Source organism: Saccoglossus kowalevskii, chromosome 22 (assembly GCF_978046115.1).
Source record: "Saccoglossus kowalevskii chromosome 22, keSacKowa6.1, whole genome shotgun sequence".
Lineage (NCBI taxonomy): Eukaryota > Metazoa > Hemichordata > Enteropneusta > Harrimaniidae > Saccoglossus > Saccoglossus kowalevskii.
In genome coordinates, this window is record NC_140662.1 from 31188711 (window position 1) to 31209011 (window position 20301).

The following is a 20301-nucleotide window of genomic DNA, read 5'->3' on the forward strand; positions in this document are numbered from 1 at the left end:
CATTGCACAGTGTTGGGATTACACACTACATGATATCAGACATTACACAGTGTTAGAATCACACACTACATGATATCAGACATTACACAGTGTTGGAATAACATGCCCTACATGGTATTAGACACTACACAGTGTTAGAATCACACACATAGCATGATATCAGACATTACACAGTGTTGGGATCACACACTGCATGATATCAAACATTACACAGTGTTGGGATTACACACACAGCATGATATCAAACATTACACAGTGTTGGGATCACACACAGTACATGGTATCAGACATTACACAGTGTTGGGATCACACACTACATGATATCAGACATTACACAGTGTTGGAATAACATACCCTACATGGTATTAGACATTACACAGTGTTAGAATCACACACATAGCATGATATCAGACATTACACAGTGTTGGGATCACACACTGCATGATATCAAACATTACACAGTGTTGGGATTACACACACAGCATGATATCAAACATTACACAGTGTTGGGATCACACACAGTTCATGGTATCAGACATTACACAGTGTTGGGATCACACACTACATGATATCAGACATTACACAGTGTTGGAATAACATACCCTACATGGTATTAGACATTACACAGTGTTAGAATCACACACTAAATGATATCAGACATTACACAGTGTTGGGATCACACACTACATGATATCAGACATTACACAGTGTTAGAATCACACACACAGCATGATATCAGACATTACACAGTGTTGGGATCACACACTACATGATATCAGACATTACACAGTGTTGGGATTACACACACTACATGATATCAGACATTACACAGTGTTAGAATCACACACTACATGATATCAGACATTACACAGTGTTAGAATCACACACACAGCATGATATCAGACATTACACAGTGTTGGGATCACACACTACATGATATCAGACACTACACAGTGTTAGAATCACACACTCCATGATATCAGACATTACACAGTGTTAGAATCACACACACAGCATGATATCAAACATTACACAGTGTTGGGATTACACACACTACATGATATCAGACATTACACAGTGTTGGGATCACACACTACATGATATCAGACACTACACAGTGTTAGAATCACACACACAGCATGATATCAGACATTACACAGTGTTGGGATTACACACACTACATGATATCAGACATTACACAGTGTTGGGATCACACACACTACATGATATCAGACATTACACAGTGTTAGAATCACACACTACATGATATCAGACATTACACAGTGTTAGAATCACACACACAGCATGATATCAGACATTACACAGTGTTGGGATCACACACGCTACATGATATCAGACACTACACAGTGTTAGAATCACACACTGCATGATATCAGACACTACACAGTGTTAGAATCACACACTACATGATATCAGACATTACACAGTGTTAGAATCACACACACAGCATGATATCAGACATTACACAGTGTTGGGATTACACACACTACATGATATCAGACATTGCACAGTGTTGGGATCACACACTACATGATATCAGACACTACACAGTGTTGGAATAACATACCCTACATGGTATTAGACATTACACAGTGTTAGAATCACACACTAAATGATATCAGACATTACACAGTGTTAGAATCACACACAGCATGATATCAGACATTACACAGTGTTGGGATTACACACACTACATGATATCAGACATTGCACAGTGTTGGGATTACACACTACATGATATCAGACATTACACAGTGTTAGAATCACACACTACATGATATCAGACACTACACAGTGTTAGAATCACACACACAGCATGATATCAGACATTACACAGTGTTGGAATAACATACCCTACATGGTATTAGACACTACACAGTGTTAGAATCACACACATAGCATGATATCAGACATTACACAGTGTTGGGATCACACACTGCATGATATCAAACATTACACAGTGTTGGGATTACACACACAGCATGATATCAAACATTACACAGTGTTGGGATCACACACAGTACATGGTATCAGACATTACACAGTGTTGGGATCACACACTACATGATATCAGACATTACACAGTGTTGGGATTACACACATAGCATGATATCAGACATTACACAGTGTTGGGATCACACACTGCATGATATCAAACATTACACAGTGTTGGGATTACACACACAGCATGATATCAAACATTACACAGTGTTGGGATCACACACAGTACATGGTATCAGACATTACACAGTGTTGGGATCACACACTACATGATATCAGACATTACACAGTGTTGGGATTACACACTACATGATATCAGACATTACACAGTGTTAGAATCACACACTACATGATATCAGACATTACACAGTGTTGGGATTACACACAGCATGATATCAGACATTACACAGTGTTGGGATTACACACACTACATGATATCAGACATTGCACAGTGTTGGGATCACATACACTACACAATATCAGACATTACACAGTGTTGGAATAACATACCCTACATGGTATTAGACATTACACAGTGTTAGAATCACACACTACATGATATCAGACATTACACAGTGTTGGAATAACATACCCTACATGATATCAGACATTACACAGTGTTAGAATCACACACTACATGATATCAGACATTACACAGTGTTAGAATCATGCACACAGCATGATATCAGACATTACACAGTGTTGGGATTACACACACTACATGATATCAGACATTGCACAGTGTTGGGATTACACACTACATGATATCAGACATTACACAGTGTTAGAATCACACACTACATGATATCAGACATTACTCAGTGTTGGAATAACATACCCTACATGGTATTAGACATTACACAGTGTTAGAATCACACACATAGCATGATATCAGACATTACACAGTGTTGGGATCACACACTACATGATATCAGACATTACACAGTGTTGGGATTACACACACTACATGATATCAGACATTACACAGTGTTAGAATCACACACTACATGATATCAGACATTACACAGTGTTAGAATCACACACACAGCATGATATCAGACATTACACAGTGTTGGGATCACACACTACATGATATCAGACACTACACAGTGTTAGAATCACACACTCCATGATATCAGACATTACACAGTGTTAGAATCACACACACAGCATGATATCAAACATTACACAGTGTTGGGATTACACACACTACATGATATCAGACATTACACAGTGTTGGGATCACACACTACATGATATCAGACACTACACAGTGTTAGAATCACACACACAGCATGATATCAGACATTACACAGTGTTGGGATTACACACACTACATGATATCAGACATTACACAGTGTTGGGATCACACACACTACATGATATCAGACATTACACAGTGTTAGAATCACACACTACATGATATCAGACATTACACAGTGTTGGGATTACACACACTCCATGATATCAGACATTACACAGCGTTGGGATCACACACATAGCATGATATCTGACACTACACAGTGTTGGGATTACACACACTCCATGATATCAGACATTACACAGCATTGGGATCACACACATAGCATGATATCTGACACTACACTGTGTTGGGATTACACACACTGCATGTTATCAGACACTACACAGTGTTGGGATTACACACACTACATGATATCAGACATTACACACTGTTGGGATTACACACTACATGATATCAGTAAGTAAAGTTGGGATTACACACACTACATGATATCAGACATTACACAGTGTTGGGATTACACACACTACATGATATCAGTAAGTAAAGTTGGGATTACACACACTACATGATATCAGACATTACACAGTGTTGGGATTACACGCACTCCATGATATCAGACATTACACAGCGTTGGGATCACACAGATAGCATAATATCTGACACTACACAGTGTTGGGATCACACACACTACATGATATCAGACATTACACAGTGTTAGAATCACACACTACATGATATCAGACACTACACAGTGTTGGGATTACACACACTACATTATATCAGACATTACACAGTGTTGGGATCACATACACTACCTGATATCAGACATTACACAGTGTTGGAATCACACACGCTACGTGATATCAGACACTACACAGTGTTGGTATCACACACACTACATGATATCAGACATTAAACAGTGTTGGGATCACACACACTACATGATATCAGACATTACACAGTGTTAGAATCACACACTGCATGATATCAGACACTACACAGTGTTGGGATTACACACACTACATGATATCAGTAAGTAAAGTTGGGATTACACACTCTACATGATATCAGACATTACACAGCGTTGGGATTACACACACTCCATGATTTCAGACATTACACAGCGTTGGGATCACACACACTACATAATATCTGATATTGTATAGTGTTGGGATCACATACACTACATGATATCAGACATTACACAGTATTAGAATCACACACTCTACATGTTATCAGATACTACACATGTGTTGGTATCACACACACTACATGATATCTGATATTGCATAGTGTTGGGATTACACACACTACATGATATCAGACATTACACAGTGTTAGAATCACGCACTACATAATATCTGATATTGCATAGTGTTGGGATTACACACACTACATGATATCAGACATTACACAGCGTTAGAATCACACACTACATGATATCTGATATTGCATAGTGTTGGGATCACATACACTACACAATATCAGACATTACACAGTGTTGGTATCACACACCCTACATAATATCTGATATTGTATAGTGTTGGGATCACATACACTACATGATATCAGACATTACATAGTATTAGAATCACACACGCTACATGATATCAGACACTACACATGTGTTGGTATCACACACACAGCATGATATCAGATACTACACATGTGTTGGTATCACACACACTACATAATATCTGATATTGTATAGTGTTGGGATCACATACACTACATGATATCAGACATTACACAGTGTTAGAATCACACACACTACATGATATTAGATACTACACATGTGTTGCTATCACACACACTACATAATATCTGATATTGTATAGTGTTGGGATCACATACTCTACATGATATCAGACACTACACAGTGTTAGAATCACACACACAGCATGATATCAGATACTACACATGTGTTGGTATCACACACACTACATAATATCTGATATTGCATAGTGTTGGGATCACATACATTACATGATATCAGACACTACACAGTATTAGAATCACACACGCTACATGATATCAGATACTACACATGTGTTGGTATCACACACACTACATGATATCTGATATTGCATAGTGTTGGGATTACACACACTACATGATATCAGACATTACAGAGTGTTAGAATCACGCACTACATGATATCTGATATTGCATAGTGTTGGGATTACACACACTACATGATATCAGACATTACACAGCGTTAGAATCACACACTACATGATATCTGATATTGCATAGTGTTGGGATCACATACACTACACAATATCAGACATTACACAGTGTTGGTATCACACACCCTACATAATATCTGATATTGTATAGTGTTGGGATCACATACACTACATGATATCAGACATTACATAGTATTAGAATCACACACGCTACATGATATCAGACACTACACATGTGTTGGTATCACACACACTACATGATATCAGACACTACACATGTGTTGGTATCACACACACACTACATAATATCTGATATTGCATAGTGTTGGGATCACATACACTACATGATATCAGACATTACACAGTGTTGGGATCACACACAGTACATGGTATCAGACATTACACAGTGTTAGAATCACACACTACATGATATCAGACATTACACAGTGTTGGGATCACATACACTACATGATATCAGACACTACACAGTGTTGGTATCACACACACTACATAATATCTGATATTGCATAGTGTTGGGATCACATACTACATGATATCAGACATTACACAGTGTTAGGATTACACACACTACATGATATCAGACATTACACAGTGTTGGGATCACATACACTACATGATATCAGACACTACACAGTGTTGGTATCACACACACTACATAATATCTGATATTGCATAGTGTTGGGATCACATACTACATGATATCAGACATTACACAGTGTTAGGATTACACACACTACATGATATCAGTCATTACACAGTGTTAGAATCACGCACTACATGATATCTGATATTGCATAGTGTTGGGATCACATACACTACATGATATCAGACATTACACAGTGTTGGGATCACACACACTACATGATATCAGTCATTACACAGTGTTAGAATCACGCACTACATGATATCTGATATTGCATAGTGTTGGGATCACATACACTACATGTTATCAGACATTACACAGTGTTAGGATTGGGATCACGCACACTACATGATATCAGACATAATACTGGGTTGCAATCACAAACACTACATGATATAAGACATTACACAGTGTTGGGATCACACACACTACACGATATCTGATATTGCATAGTGTTGGGATCACACACACTACATGATATCAGACATTACACATTGTTGAGATCACACACACACCATGATATCAGACATTACACAGTGTTGAGATCACACACACACCATGATATCAGACATTACACAGTGTTGGGATCACACACACTACATGATATAAGACATTGCACAGGGTTGCAATCACAAACACTACATGATATCAGACATTACACAGTGTTGGGATCACACACACTACACGATATCTCATATTGCATAGTGTTGGGATCACACACACTACACGATATCTGATATTGCATAGTGTTGAGATCGCACACACACCATGATATCAGACATTACACAGTGTTGGGATCACACACACTACATGATATCAGACATTACGCAGTGTTGGGATCACATACACAACATGATATCAGACATTGCACAGTGTTAAAATCACATACTACATGATATCAGACATTACACAGTGTTAGAATCACACACTACATGATATCAGACATTACACAGTGTTGGGATCACACACCCTACATAATATCTGATATTGTATAGTGTTGGGATCACTTACACTACATGATGTCAGACATTACACAGTGTTGGGATCACACACACAGCATGATATCAGACATTACACAGTGTTGGGATCACACACCCTTCATAATATCTGATATTGTATAGTGTTGGGATCACATACACTACATGATGTCAGACATTACACAGTGTTGGGATCACACACACACACCATGATATCATACATTACACAGTGTTGGGATCACATACGCTACATGATCTAGTAGTTTTTAATCAACCTTGGTTTGACAAACCATGTTACATTCTAAAAAGAGAACTTTTATCAATTTCAAAACAAATATCGAAGCAACCAAACAATCCATTTATAAAGCACAGATACCATATAATTAAAAAACAATATACTAGATTAATAAAAAATAAGAAGAATTTTTTTAAAAATGAAATGATAAACAAACTTGAAACTTGTGATAAAACAGATCAGAATGAGTACTGGTCATTATTAAAACAACTACGTTGTCAACAAAACAGTCTTAATCCTGACTCAACTATAAATAGCGATGAGTGGCTAGATCATTTCAGCAAACTATATAACAATAATGCTGATTTTAAGCAATCACTAAAATTATTAGAAGATACAAAATTATCTAACCATGAGTTAAACAATGTTATTTCATATAATGAAATTAAAAAGGCTATTAAAAATTTAAAAAACAAAAAATCAACAGCAGAAGACAGTATTTCAAATGAAATGTTAAAAACAAAAAATAGTCTGTTAATTCCATGTATACAAAAATTATTCAATTTTATTTTGGAGAGTAGCACGTATCCAACAAGTTGGAAATCCACCATCTTAGTACCAATACACAAATCAGGTGACAGATCGAACCCATCCAATTATAGAGCAATTGCTATATCCAGCTGTCTATCAAAATTATTCACAGGCATTATGAATTGCAGATTGACAAACCACTTGGAGAAAAACAAATTAATGAATGAGGTACAATTTGGATTTCGAAAAAACAGACGCACAAGTGATGCAATTTTTCTTCTGAAGACAGCAGTGGAAAAAACACTGTATGGAAAAAAAGAAACTGGTGCTAAATGTAAAAGATTATACAGCTGTTTTGTAGACTTAAAAAAAGCATTTGACAGTGTCTCAAGAGATGCTTTATTTCTAAAATTACAAAAAACTGGCATAAATGGCAATTTCTACAACATAATAAAATCAATGTACACTGATCAAGAATATAAAGTAAAGCTAAACAGTGGTATCACAAAGGGATTTCATCCAACAAGTGGTGTCAAACAAGGGTGCAACATCTCACCAACGCTTTTTAACATTTTCATGAATGACCTCCCTGGTATATTCGGTGAGAATGTATATAAACCAATCATGATTGACACTTTTCCCCTAAATTGCATTCAGTATGCGGATGACCTGGCAATTATTTCGGAGTCCGTGGACGGTCTACAAAACTGTCTGAACAAACTAAATGATTATTGTACAAAATGGTACCTAAATGTTAATGTTAGAAAAACTAAAGTAATGATATTTAACAATAGTAATCGTTTAATAAAAAATATGAATTTCAAAATAAATAATGAAGAGATAACATTTGTTAAGGAGTTTTGTTATTTAGGAACCATTTTCACACCAAATGGTAAATTTAAAATAAATCAGTCAAACCTAAAAAATAAAGCTATGAAAGCTTTATTTAGTATACATCACACTATACTAAATCAAAAAATGATCTCTACAAAACTAAGCCTTAAACTTTTTGATCAACTCATCTCTCCAATTTTGTTATATGGGTCAGAGATTTGGGCCAATGAAATTACAAATGAAAACAATTACTTGGAGCAAGCATGCAACCACTTTTACCGGTTTATTTTAGGTGTTAGTAAAGTAACACCATTGATTGGCATAAGAGGCGAAATTGGTAGAATTCCTATAAGGATTATGGCAACTTTATCGCTAATTAAATATTGGCACAGATTGTCATTGTTACCTGAAAATCATATTCTAAAAAGTGCACTAAAAGAAACAGTGTCCTCAAACTCAAGCTGGATAAAACTTGTTAAAACAATTCTTGGACATACTGACTTATCTGAAGTAAATAAAATATATAAAGTGGGAAACATCGCTAAATTAACAAAATTGTTGGAAGAAAAATTAAAAAATAATTATATACAAACATGGTATTAGCAACTTAGTCACGTCCCAAAACACGGAAAATCAGGAAACAAACTAAGAACGTATAATTTGTTTAAAATGGAATATGAATTTGAAGGATATTTAACAGAAATTCAGGACTTCAATTTGAGAAGAATGGTTACCAAGTTTAGACTTAGTGACCATAATTTGGAAATTGAATTGGGCAGGAGAAAATTTCCAAGAATGGAGGCAAATTACAGATTGTGTAAAAAATGCAACACAGGTACTGTAGAAGATGAAAAACATTTCATCCTTGACTGTTGCTTCTTCACTCAAGAAAGAAATACCCTCTTAGAAGATTGTAAATTAGAAATGTGCAGTACAACCAAACCGAAATTTAATATTCACTTGCATCATAAATAGTAGTACTGCACTTGCAAAATACTTAAAAAATACAATTTATAAAACCTAATTGTAATACATATTTTATATATACCCTTTGATTTGTTTGTAATTTTGAAACTTTTGTCGTTTTTTGTTTATTTGTGTTTGTTTTTTCTGATCTGTATCCTTACCATACAGCACCCACTGATGGTGCAGTTGTGTAATAAAGTTATTATTATTACACAGTGTTGGGATCACACACACATACCATGATATCAGACATTACACAGTGTTAGAATCCCACACACTACATTATATCAGACATTACACAGTGTTGGGATCACACACACTACATGATATCTGACATTACACAGTGTTAGAATAACATACCCTACATGATATCAGACATTACACAGTGTTAGAATCACACACTAAATGATATCAGACATTACACAGTGTTGGGATCACACACACAGCATGATATCAGACATTACACAGTGTTGGGATTACACACACTACATGATATCAGACATTACACAGTGTTGGGATTACACACACTACATGATATCAGACATTACACAGTGTTGGGATCACACACACTACATGATATCAAACATTACACAGTGTTGGGATCACACACTACATGATATCAGACACTACACAGTGTTAGAATCACACACACAGCATGATATCAGACATTACACAGTGTTGGGATTACATACACTACACATTATCAGACATTACACAGTGTTGGGATTACACACACTACATGATATCAGACATTACACAGTGTTGGGATCACACACACTACATTATATCAGACATGACACAGTGTTGGGATCACACACACTACATGATATCTGACATTACACAGTGTTAGAATCACACACTACATGATATCAGACATTACACAGTGTTAGAATCACACACACAGCATGATATCAGACATTACACAGTGTTGGGATTACACACACTACATGATATCAGACATTGCACAGTGTTGGGATCACATACACTACACAATATCAGACATTACACAGTGTTGGAATAACATACCCTACATGGTATTAGACATTACACAGTGTTAGAATCACACACTAAATGATATCAGACATTACACAGTGTTAGAATCACACACAGCATGATATCAGACATTACACAGTGTTGGGATTACACACACTACATGATATCAGACATTGCACAGTGTTGGGATTACACACTACATGATATCAGACATTACACAGTGTTGGGATTACACACTACATGATATCAGACATTACACAGTGTTAGAATCATGCAGACAGCATGATATCAGACATTACACAGTGTTGGGATTACACACACTACATGATATCAGACATTACACAGTGTTAGAATCACACACAGCATGATATCAGACATTACACAGTGTTGGGATTACACACACTACATGATATCAGACATTGCACAGTGTTGGGATTACACACTACATGATATCAGACATTACACAGTGTTGGGATTACACACTACATGATATCAGACATTACACAGTGTTAGAATCATGCAGACAGCATGATATCAGACATTACACAGTGTTGGGATTACACACACTACATGATATCAGACATTACACAGTGTTGGGATTACACACACTACATGATATCAGACATTACACAGTGTTAGAATCACACACTACATGATATCAGACATTACACAGTGTTGGAATAACATACCCTACATGGTATTAGACACTACACAGTGTTAGAATCACACACATAGCATGATATCAGACATTACACAGTGTTGGGATCACACACTGCATGATATCAAACATTACACAGTGTTGGGATTACACACACAGCATGATATCAAACATTACACAGTGTTGGGATCACACACAGTACATGGTATCAGACATTACACAGTGTTGGGATCACACACTACATGATATCAGACATTACACAGTGTTGGGATTACACACTACATGATATCAGACATTACACAGTGTTAGAATCACACACTACATGATATCAGACATTACACAGTATTGGAATAACATACCCTACATGGTATTAGACATTACACAGTGTTAGAATCACACACATAGCATGATATCAGACATTACACAGTGTTGGGATCACACACTGCATGATATCAAACATTACACAGTGTTGGGATTACACACAAAGCATGATATCAGACATTACACAGTGTTGGGATCACACACAGTACATGGTATCAGACATTACACAGTGTTGGGATCACACACTACATGATATCAGACATTACACAGTGTTGGGATTACACACTACATGATATCAGACATTACACAGTGTTAGAATCACACACTACATGATATCAGACATTACACAGTGTTGGGATTACACACAAAGCATGATATCAGACATTACACAGTGTTGGGATCACACACAGTACATGGTATCAGACATTACACAGTGTTGGGATCACACACTACATGATATCAGACATTACACAGTGTTGGGATCACACACTACATGATATCAGACATTACACAGTGTTGGGATTACACACTACATGATATCAGACATTACACAGTGTTAGAATCACACACTACATGATATCAGACATTACACAGTATTGGAATAACATACCCTACATGGTATTAGACATTACACAGTGTTAGAATCACACACATAGCATGATATCAGACATTACACAGTGTTGGGATCACACACTGCATAATATCAAACATTACACAGTGTTGGGATTACACACAAAGCATGATATCAGACATTACACAGTGTTGGGATCACACACAGTACATGGTATCAGACATTACACAGTGTTGGGATCACACACTACATGATATCAGACATTACACAGTGTTGGGATTACACACTACATGATATCAGACATTACACAGTGTTAGAATCACACACTACATGATATCAGACATTACACAGTGTTGGAATAACATACCCTACATGGTATTAGACATTACACAGTGTTGGGATCACACACTACATGATATCAGACATTACACAGTGTTAGAATCACACACTACACAATATCAGACATTACACAGTGTTGGAATAACATACCCTACATGGTATTAGACATTACACAGTGTTGGAATAACATACCCTACATGGTATTAGACATTACACAGTGTTAGAATCACACACATAGCATGATATCAGACATTACACAGTGTTAGGATCACACACTACATGATATCAGACATTACACAGTGTTAGAATCACACACTACATGATATCAGACATTACACAGTGTTAGAATCACGCACACAGCATGATATCAGACATTACACAGTGTTGGGATTACACACTACATGATATCAGACATTACACAGTGTTAGAATCACACACTACATGATATCAGACATTACACAGTGTTGGAATAACATACCCTACATGGTATTAGACATTACACAGTGTTAGAATCACACACATAGCATGATATCAGACATTACACAGTGTTAGGATCACACACTACATGATATCAGACATTACACAGTGTTGGGATTACACACACTACATGATATCAGACATTACACAGTGTTAGAATCACACACAACATGATATCAGACATTACACAGTGTTGGGATTACACACTACATGATATCAGACATTACACAGTGTTAGAATCACACACTACATGATATCAGACATTACACAGTGTTGGTATAACATACCCTACATGGTATTAGACATTACACAGTGTTAGAATCACACACTACATGATATTAGACATTACACAGTGTTAGAATCACACACACAGCATGATATCAGACATTACACAGTGTTGGGATCACACACTACATGATATCAGACACTACACAGTGTTAGAATCACACACTCCATGATATCAGACATTACACAGTGTTAGAATCACACACACAGCATGATATCAAACATTACACAGTGTTGGGATTACACACACTACATGATATCAGACATTACACAGTGTTGGGATCACACACTACATGATATCAGACACTACACAGTGTTAGAATCACACACACAGCATGATATCAGACATTACACAGTGTTGGGATTACACACACTACATGATATCAGACATTACACAGTGTTAGGATCACACACACTACATGATATCAGACATTACACAGTGTTAGAATCACACACTACATGATATCAGACATTACACAGTGTTAGAATCACACACACAGCATGATATCAGACATTACACACTGTTGGGATCACACACGCTACATGATATCAGACACTACACAGTGTTAGAATCACACACTACATGATATCAGACATTACACAGTGTTAGAATCACACACATAGCATGATATCAGACATTACACAGTGTTAGAATCACACACTACATGGTATCAGACATTACACAGTGTTAGAATCACACACACAGCATGATATCAGACATTACACAGTGTTGGGATTACACACACTACATGATGTCAGACATTACACAGTGTTGGGATCACACACTACATGATATCAGACACTACACAGTGTTAGAATCACACACACAGCATATCAGACATTACACAGTGTTGGGATTACACACACTACATGATATCAGACATTACACAGTGTTGGGATCACACACACTACATGATATCAGACATTACACAGTGTTGGGATCACACACACAGCATGATATCAGACATTACACAGTGTTGGGATTACACACACTACATGATATCAGACACTACACAGTGTTAGAATCACACACACAGCATGATATCAGACATTACACAGTGTTGGGATTACACACACTACATTATATCAGCCATTACACAGTGTTGGGATCACACACACTACATGATATCAGACATTACACAGTGTTGGGATCACACACTACATGATATCAGACACTACACAGTGTTAGAATCACACACACAGCATGATATCAGACATTACACAGTGTTGGGATCACACACTACATGATATCAGACACTACACAGTGTTAGAATCACACACTGCATGATATCAGACACTACACAGTGTTAGAATCACACACTACATGATATCAGACATTACACAGTGTTAGAATCACACACACAGCATGATATCAGACATTACACAGTGTTGGGATTACACACACTACATGATATCAGACATTGCACAGTGTTGGGATCACATACACTACACAATATCAGACATTACACAGTGTTGGAATAACATACCCTACATGGTATTAGACATTACACAGTGTTAGAATCACACACTAAATGATATCAGACATTACACAGTGTTAGAATCACACACAGCATGATATCAGACATTACACAGTGTTGGGATTACACACACTACATGATATCAGACATTGCACAGTGTTGGGATTACACACTACATGATATCAGACATTACACAGTGTTAGAATCACACACTACATGATATCAGACATTACACAGTGTTGGAATAACATACCCTACATGGTATTAGACACTACACAGTGTTAGAATCACACACATAGCATGATATCAGACATTACACAGTGTTGGGATCACACACTGCATGATATCAAACATTACACAGTGTTGGGATTACACACACAGCATGATATCAAACATTACACAGTGTTGGGATCACACACAGTACATGGTATCAGACATTACACAGTGTTGGGATCACACACTACATGATATCAGACATTACACAGTGTTGGGATTACACACTACATGATATCAGACATTACACAGTGTTGGAATAACATACCCTACATGGTATTAGACATTACACAGTGTTAGAATCACACACTACATGATATCAGACATTACACAGTGTTAGGATCACACACTACATGATATCAGACATTACACAGTGTTGGGATTACACACACTACATGATATCAGACATTACACAGTGTTAGAATCACACACAACATGATATCAGACATTACACAGTGTTAGAATCACACACACAGCATGATATCAGACATTACACAGTGTTGGGATCACTCACTACATGATATCAGACACTACACAGTGTTAGAATCACACACTCCATGATATCAGACATTACACAGTGTTAGAATCACACACACAGCATGATATCAAACATTGCACAGTGTTGGGATTACACACACTACATGATATCAGACATTACACAGTGTTGGGATCACACACTACATGATATCAGACACTACACAGTGTTAGAATCACACACACAGCATGATATCAGACATTACACAGTGTTGGGATTATACACACTACATGATATCAGACATTACACAGTGTTGGGATCACACACACTACATGATATCAGACATTACACAGTGTTAGAATCACACACTACATGATATCAGACATTACACAGTGTTAGAATCACACACACAGCATGATATCAGACATTACACAGTGTTGGGATCACACACGCTACATGATATCAGACACTACACAGTGTTAGAATCACACACTACATGATATCAGACATTACACAGTGTTAGAATCACACACATAGCATGATATCAGACATTACACAGTGTTAGAATCACACACTACATGGTATCATACATTACACAGTGTTAGAATCACACACACAGCATGATATCCGACATTACACAGTGTTGAGATTACACACACTACATGATGTCAGACATTACACAGTGTTGGGATCACACACTACATGATATCAGACACTACACAGTGTTAGAATCACACACACAGCATGATATCAAACATTACACAGTGTTGGGATTACACACACTACATGATATCAGACATTACACAGTGTTGGGATCACACACTACATGATATCAGACACTACACAGTGTTAGAATCACACACACAGCATGATATCAGACATTACACAGTGTTGGGATTACACACACTACATGATATCAGACATTACACAGTGTTAGGATCACACACACTACATGATATCAGACATTACACAGTGTTAGAATCACACACTACATGATATCAGACATTACACAGTGTTAGAATCACACACACAGCATGATATCAGACATTACACACTGTTGGGATCACACACGCTACATGATATCAGACACTACACAGTGTTAGAATCACACACTACATGATATCAGACATTACACAGTGTTAGAATCACACACATAGCATGATATCAGACATTACACAGTGTTAGAATCACACACTACATGGTATCAGACATTACACAGTGTTAGAATCACACACACAGCATGATATCAGACATTACACAGTGTTGGGATTACACACACTACATGATGTCAGACATTACACAGTGTTGGGATCACACACTACATGATATCAGACACTACACAGTGTTAGAATCACACACACAGCATATCAGACATTACACAGTGTTGGGATTACACACACTACATGATATCAGACATTACACAGTGTTGGGATCACACACACTACATGATATCAGACATTACACAGTGTTGGGATCACACACACAGCATGATATCAGACATTACACAGTGTTGGGATTACACACACTACATGATATCAGACACTACACAGTGTTAGAATCACACACACAGCATGATATCAGACATTACACAGTGTTGGGATTACACACACTACATTATATCAGCCATTACACAGTGTTGGGATCACACACACTACATGATATCAGACATTACACAGTGTTGGGATCACACACTACATGATATCAGACACTACACAGTGTTAGAATCACACACACAGCATGATATCAGACATTACACAGTGTTGGGATCACACACTACATGATATCAGACACTACACAGTGTTAGAATCACACACTGCATGATATCAGACACTACACAGTGTTAGAATCACACACTACATGATATCAGACATTACACAGTGTTAGAATCACACACACAGCATGATATCAGACATTACACAGTGTTGGGATTACACACACTACATGATATCAGACATTGCACAGTGTTGGGATCACATACACTACACAATATCAGACATTACACAGTGTTGGAATAACATACCCTACATGGTATTAGACATTACACAGTGTTAGAATCACACACTAAATGATATCAGACATTACACAGTGTTAGAATCACACACAGCATGATATCAGACATTACACAGTGTTGGGATTACACACACTACATGATATCAGACATTGCACAGTGTTGGGATTACACACTACATGATATCAGACATTACACAGTGTTAGAATCACACACTACATGATATCAGACATTACACAGTGTTGGAATAACATACCCTACATGGTATTAGACACTACACAGTGTTAGAATCACACACATAGCATGATATCAGACATTACACAGTGTTGGGATCACACACTGCATGATATCAAACATTACACAGTGTTGGGATTACACACACAGCATGATATCAAACATTACACAGTGTTGGGATCACACACAGTACATGGTATCAGACATTACACAGTGTTGGGATCACACACTACATGATATCAGACATTACACAGTGTTGGGATTACACACTACATGATATCAGACATTACACAGTGTTGGAATAACATACCCTACATGGTATTAGACATTACACAGTGTTAGAATCACACACTACATGATATCAGACATTACACAGTGTTAGGATCACACACTACATGATATCAGACATTACACAGTGTTGGGATTACACACACTACATGATATCAGACATTACACAGTGTTAGAATCACACACAACATGATATCAGACATTACACAGTGTTAGAATCACACACACAGCATGATATCAGACATTACACAGTGTTGGGATCACTCACTACATGATATCAGACACTACACAGTGTTAGAATCACACACTCCATGATATCAGACATTACACAGTGTTAGAATCACACACACAGCATGATATCAAACATTGCACAGTGTTGGGATTACACACACTACATGATATCAGACATTACACAGTGTTGGGATCACACACTACATGATATCAGACACTACACAGTGTTAGAATCACACACACAGCATGATATCAGACATTACACAGTGTTGGGATTATACACACTACATGATATCAGACATTACACAGTGTTGGGATCACACACACTACATGATATCAGACATTACACAGTGTTAGAATCACACACTACATGATATCAGACATTACACAGTGTTAGAATCACACACACAGCATGATATCAGACATTACACAGTGTTGGGATCACACACGCTACATGATATCAGACACTACACAGTGTTAGAATCACACACTACATGATATCAGACATTACACAGTGTTAGAATCACACACATAGCATGATATCAGACATTACACAGTGTTAGAATCACACACTACATGGTATCATACATTACACAGTGTTAGAATCACACACACAGCATGATATCCGACATTACACAGTGTTGAGATTACACACACTACATGATGTCAGACATTACACAGTGTTGGGATCACACACTACATGATATCAGACACTACACAGTGTTAGAATCACACACACAGCATGATATCAGACATTACACAGTGTTGGGATTACACACACTACATGATATCAGACATTACACAGTGTTGGGATCACACACACTACATGATATCAGACATTACACAGTGTTGGGATCACACACACAGCATGATATCAGACATTACACAGTGTTGGGATTACACACACTACATGATATCAGACACTACACAGTGTTAGAATCACACACACAGCATGATATCAGACATTACACAGTGTTGGGATTACACACACTACATTATATCAGCCATTACACAGTGTTGGGATCACACACACTACATGATATCAGACATTACACAGTGTTGGGATCACACACTACATGATATCAGACACTACACAGTGTTAGAATCACACACACAGCATGATATCAGACATTACACAGTGTTGGGATCACACACTACATGATATCAGACACTACACAGTGTTAGAATCACACACTGCATGATATCAGACACTACACAGTGTTAGAATCACACACTACATGATATCAGACATTACACAGTGTTAGAATCACACACACAGCATGATATCAGACATTACACAGTGTTGGGATTACACACACTACATGATATCAGACATTGCACAGTGTTGGGATTACACACTACATGATATCAGACATTACACAGTGTTAGAATCACACACTACATGATATCAGACATTACACAGTGTTGGAATAACATACCCTACATGGTATTAGACACTACACAGTGTTAGAATCACACACATAGCATGATATCAGACATTACACAGTGTTGGGATCACACACTGCATGATATCAAACATTACACAGTGTTGGGATTACACACACAGCATGATATCAAACATTACACAGTGTTGGGATCACACACAGTACATGGTATCAGACATTGCACAGTGTTGGGATTACACACTACATGATATCAGACATTACACAGTGTTAGAATCACACACTACATGATATCAGACATTACACAGTGTTGGAATAACATACCCTACATGGTATTAGACATTACACAGTGTTAGAATCACACACATAGCATGATATCAGACATTACACAGTGTTGGGATCACACACTACATGATATCAGACATTACACAGTGTTGGGATTACACACACTACATGATATCAGACATTACACAGTGTTAGAATCACACACTACATGATATCAGACATTACACAGTGTTAGAATTACACACACAGCATGATATCAGACATTACACAGTGTTGGGATCACACACTACATGATATCAG

At 37.1% G+C, this 20301-nt stretch overlaps 1 protein-coding gene across 4 annotated transcripts in view; it reads left to right on the forward strand.

Annotated features, from left to right (window-relative positions):
• LOC102805388 (uncharacterized) overlaps positions 1-20301 on the forward strand; it is a 156210-nt gene that overhangs the window by 96192 nt on the left and 39717 nt on the right. The window lies entirely within an intron of this gene.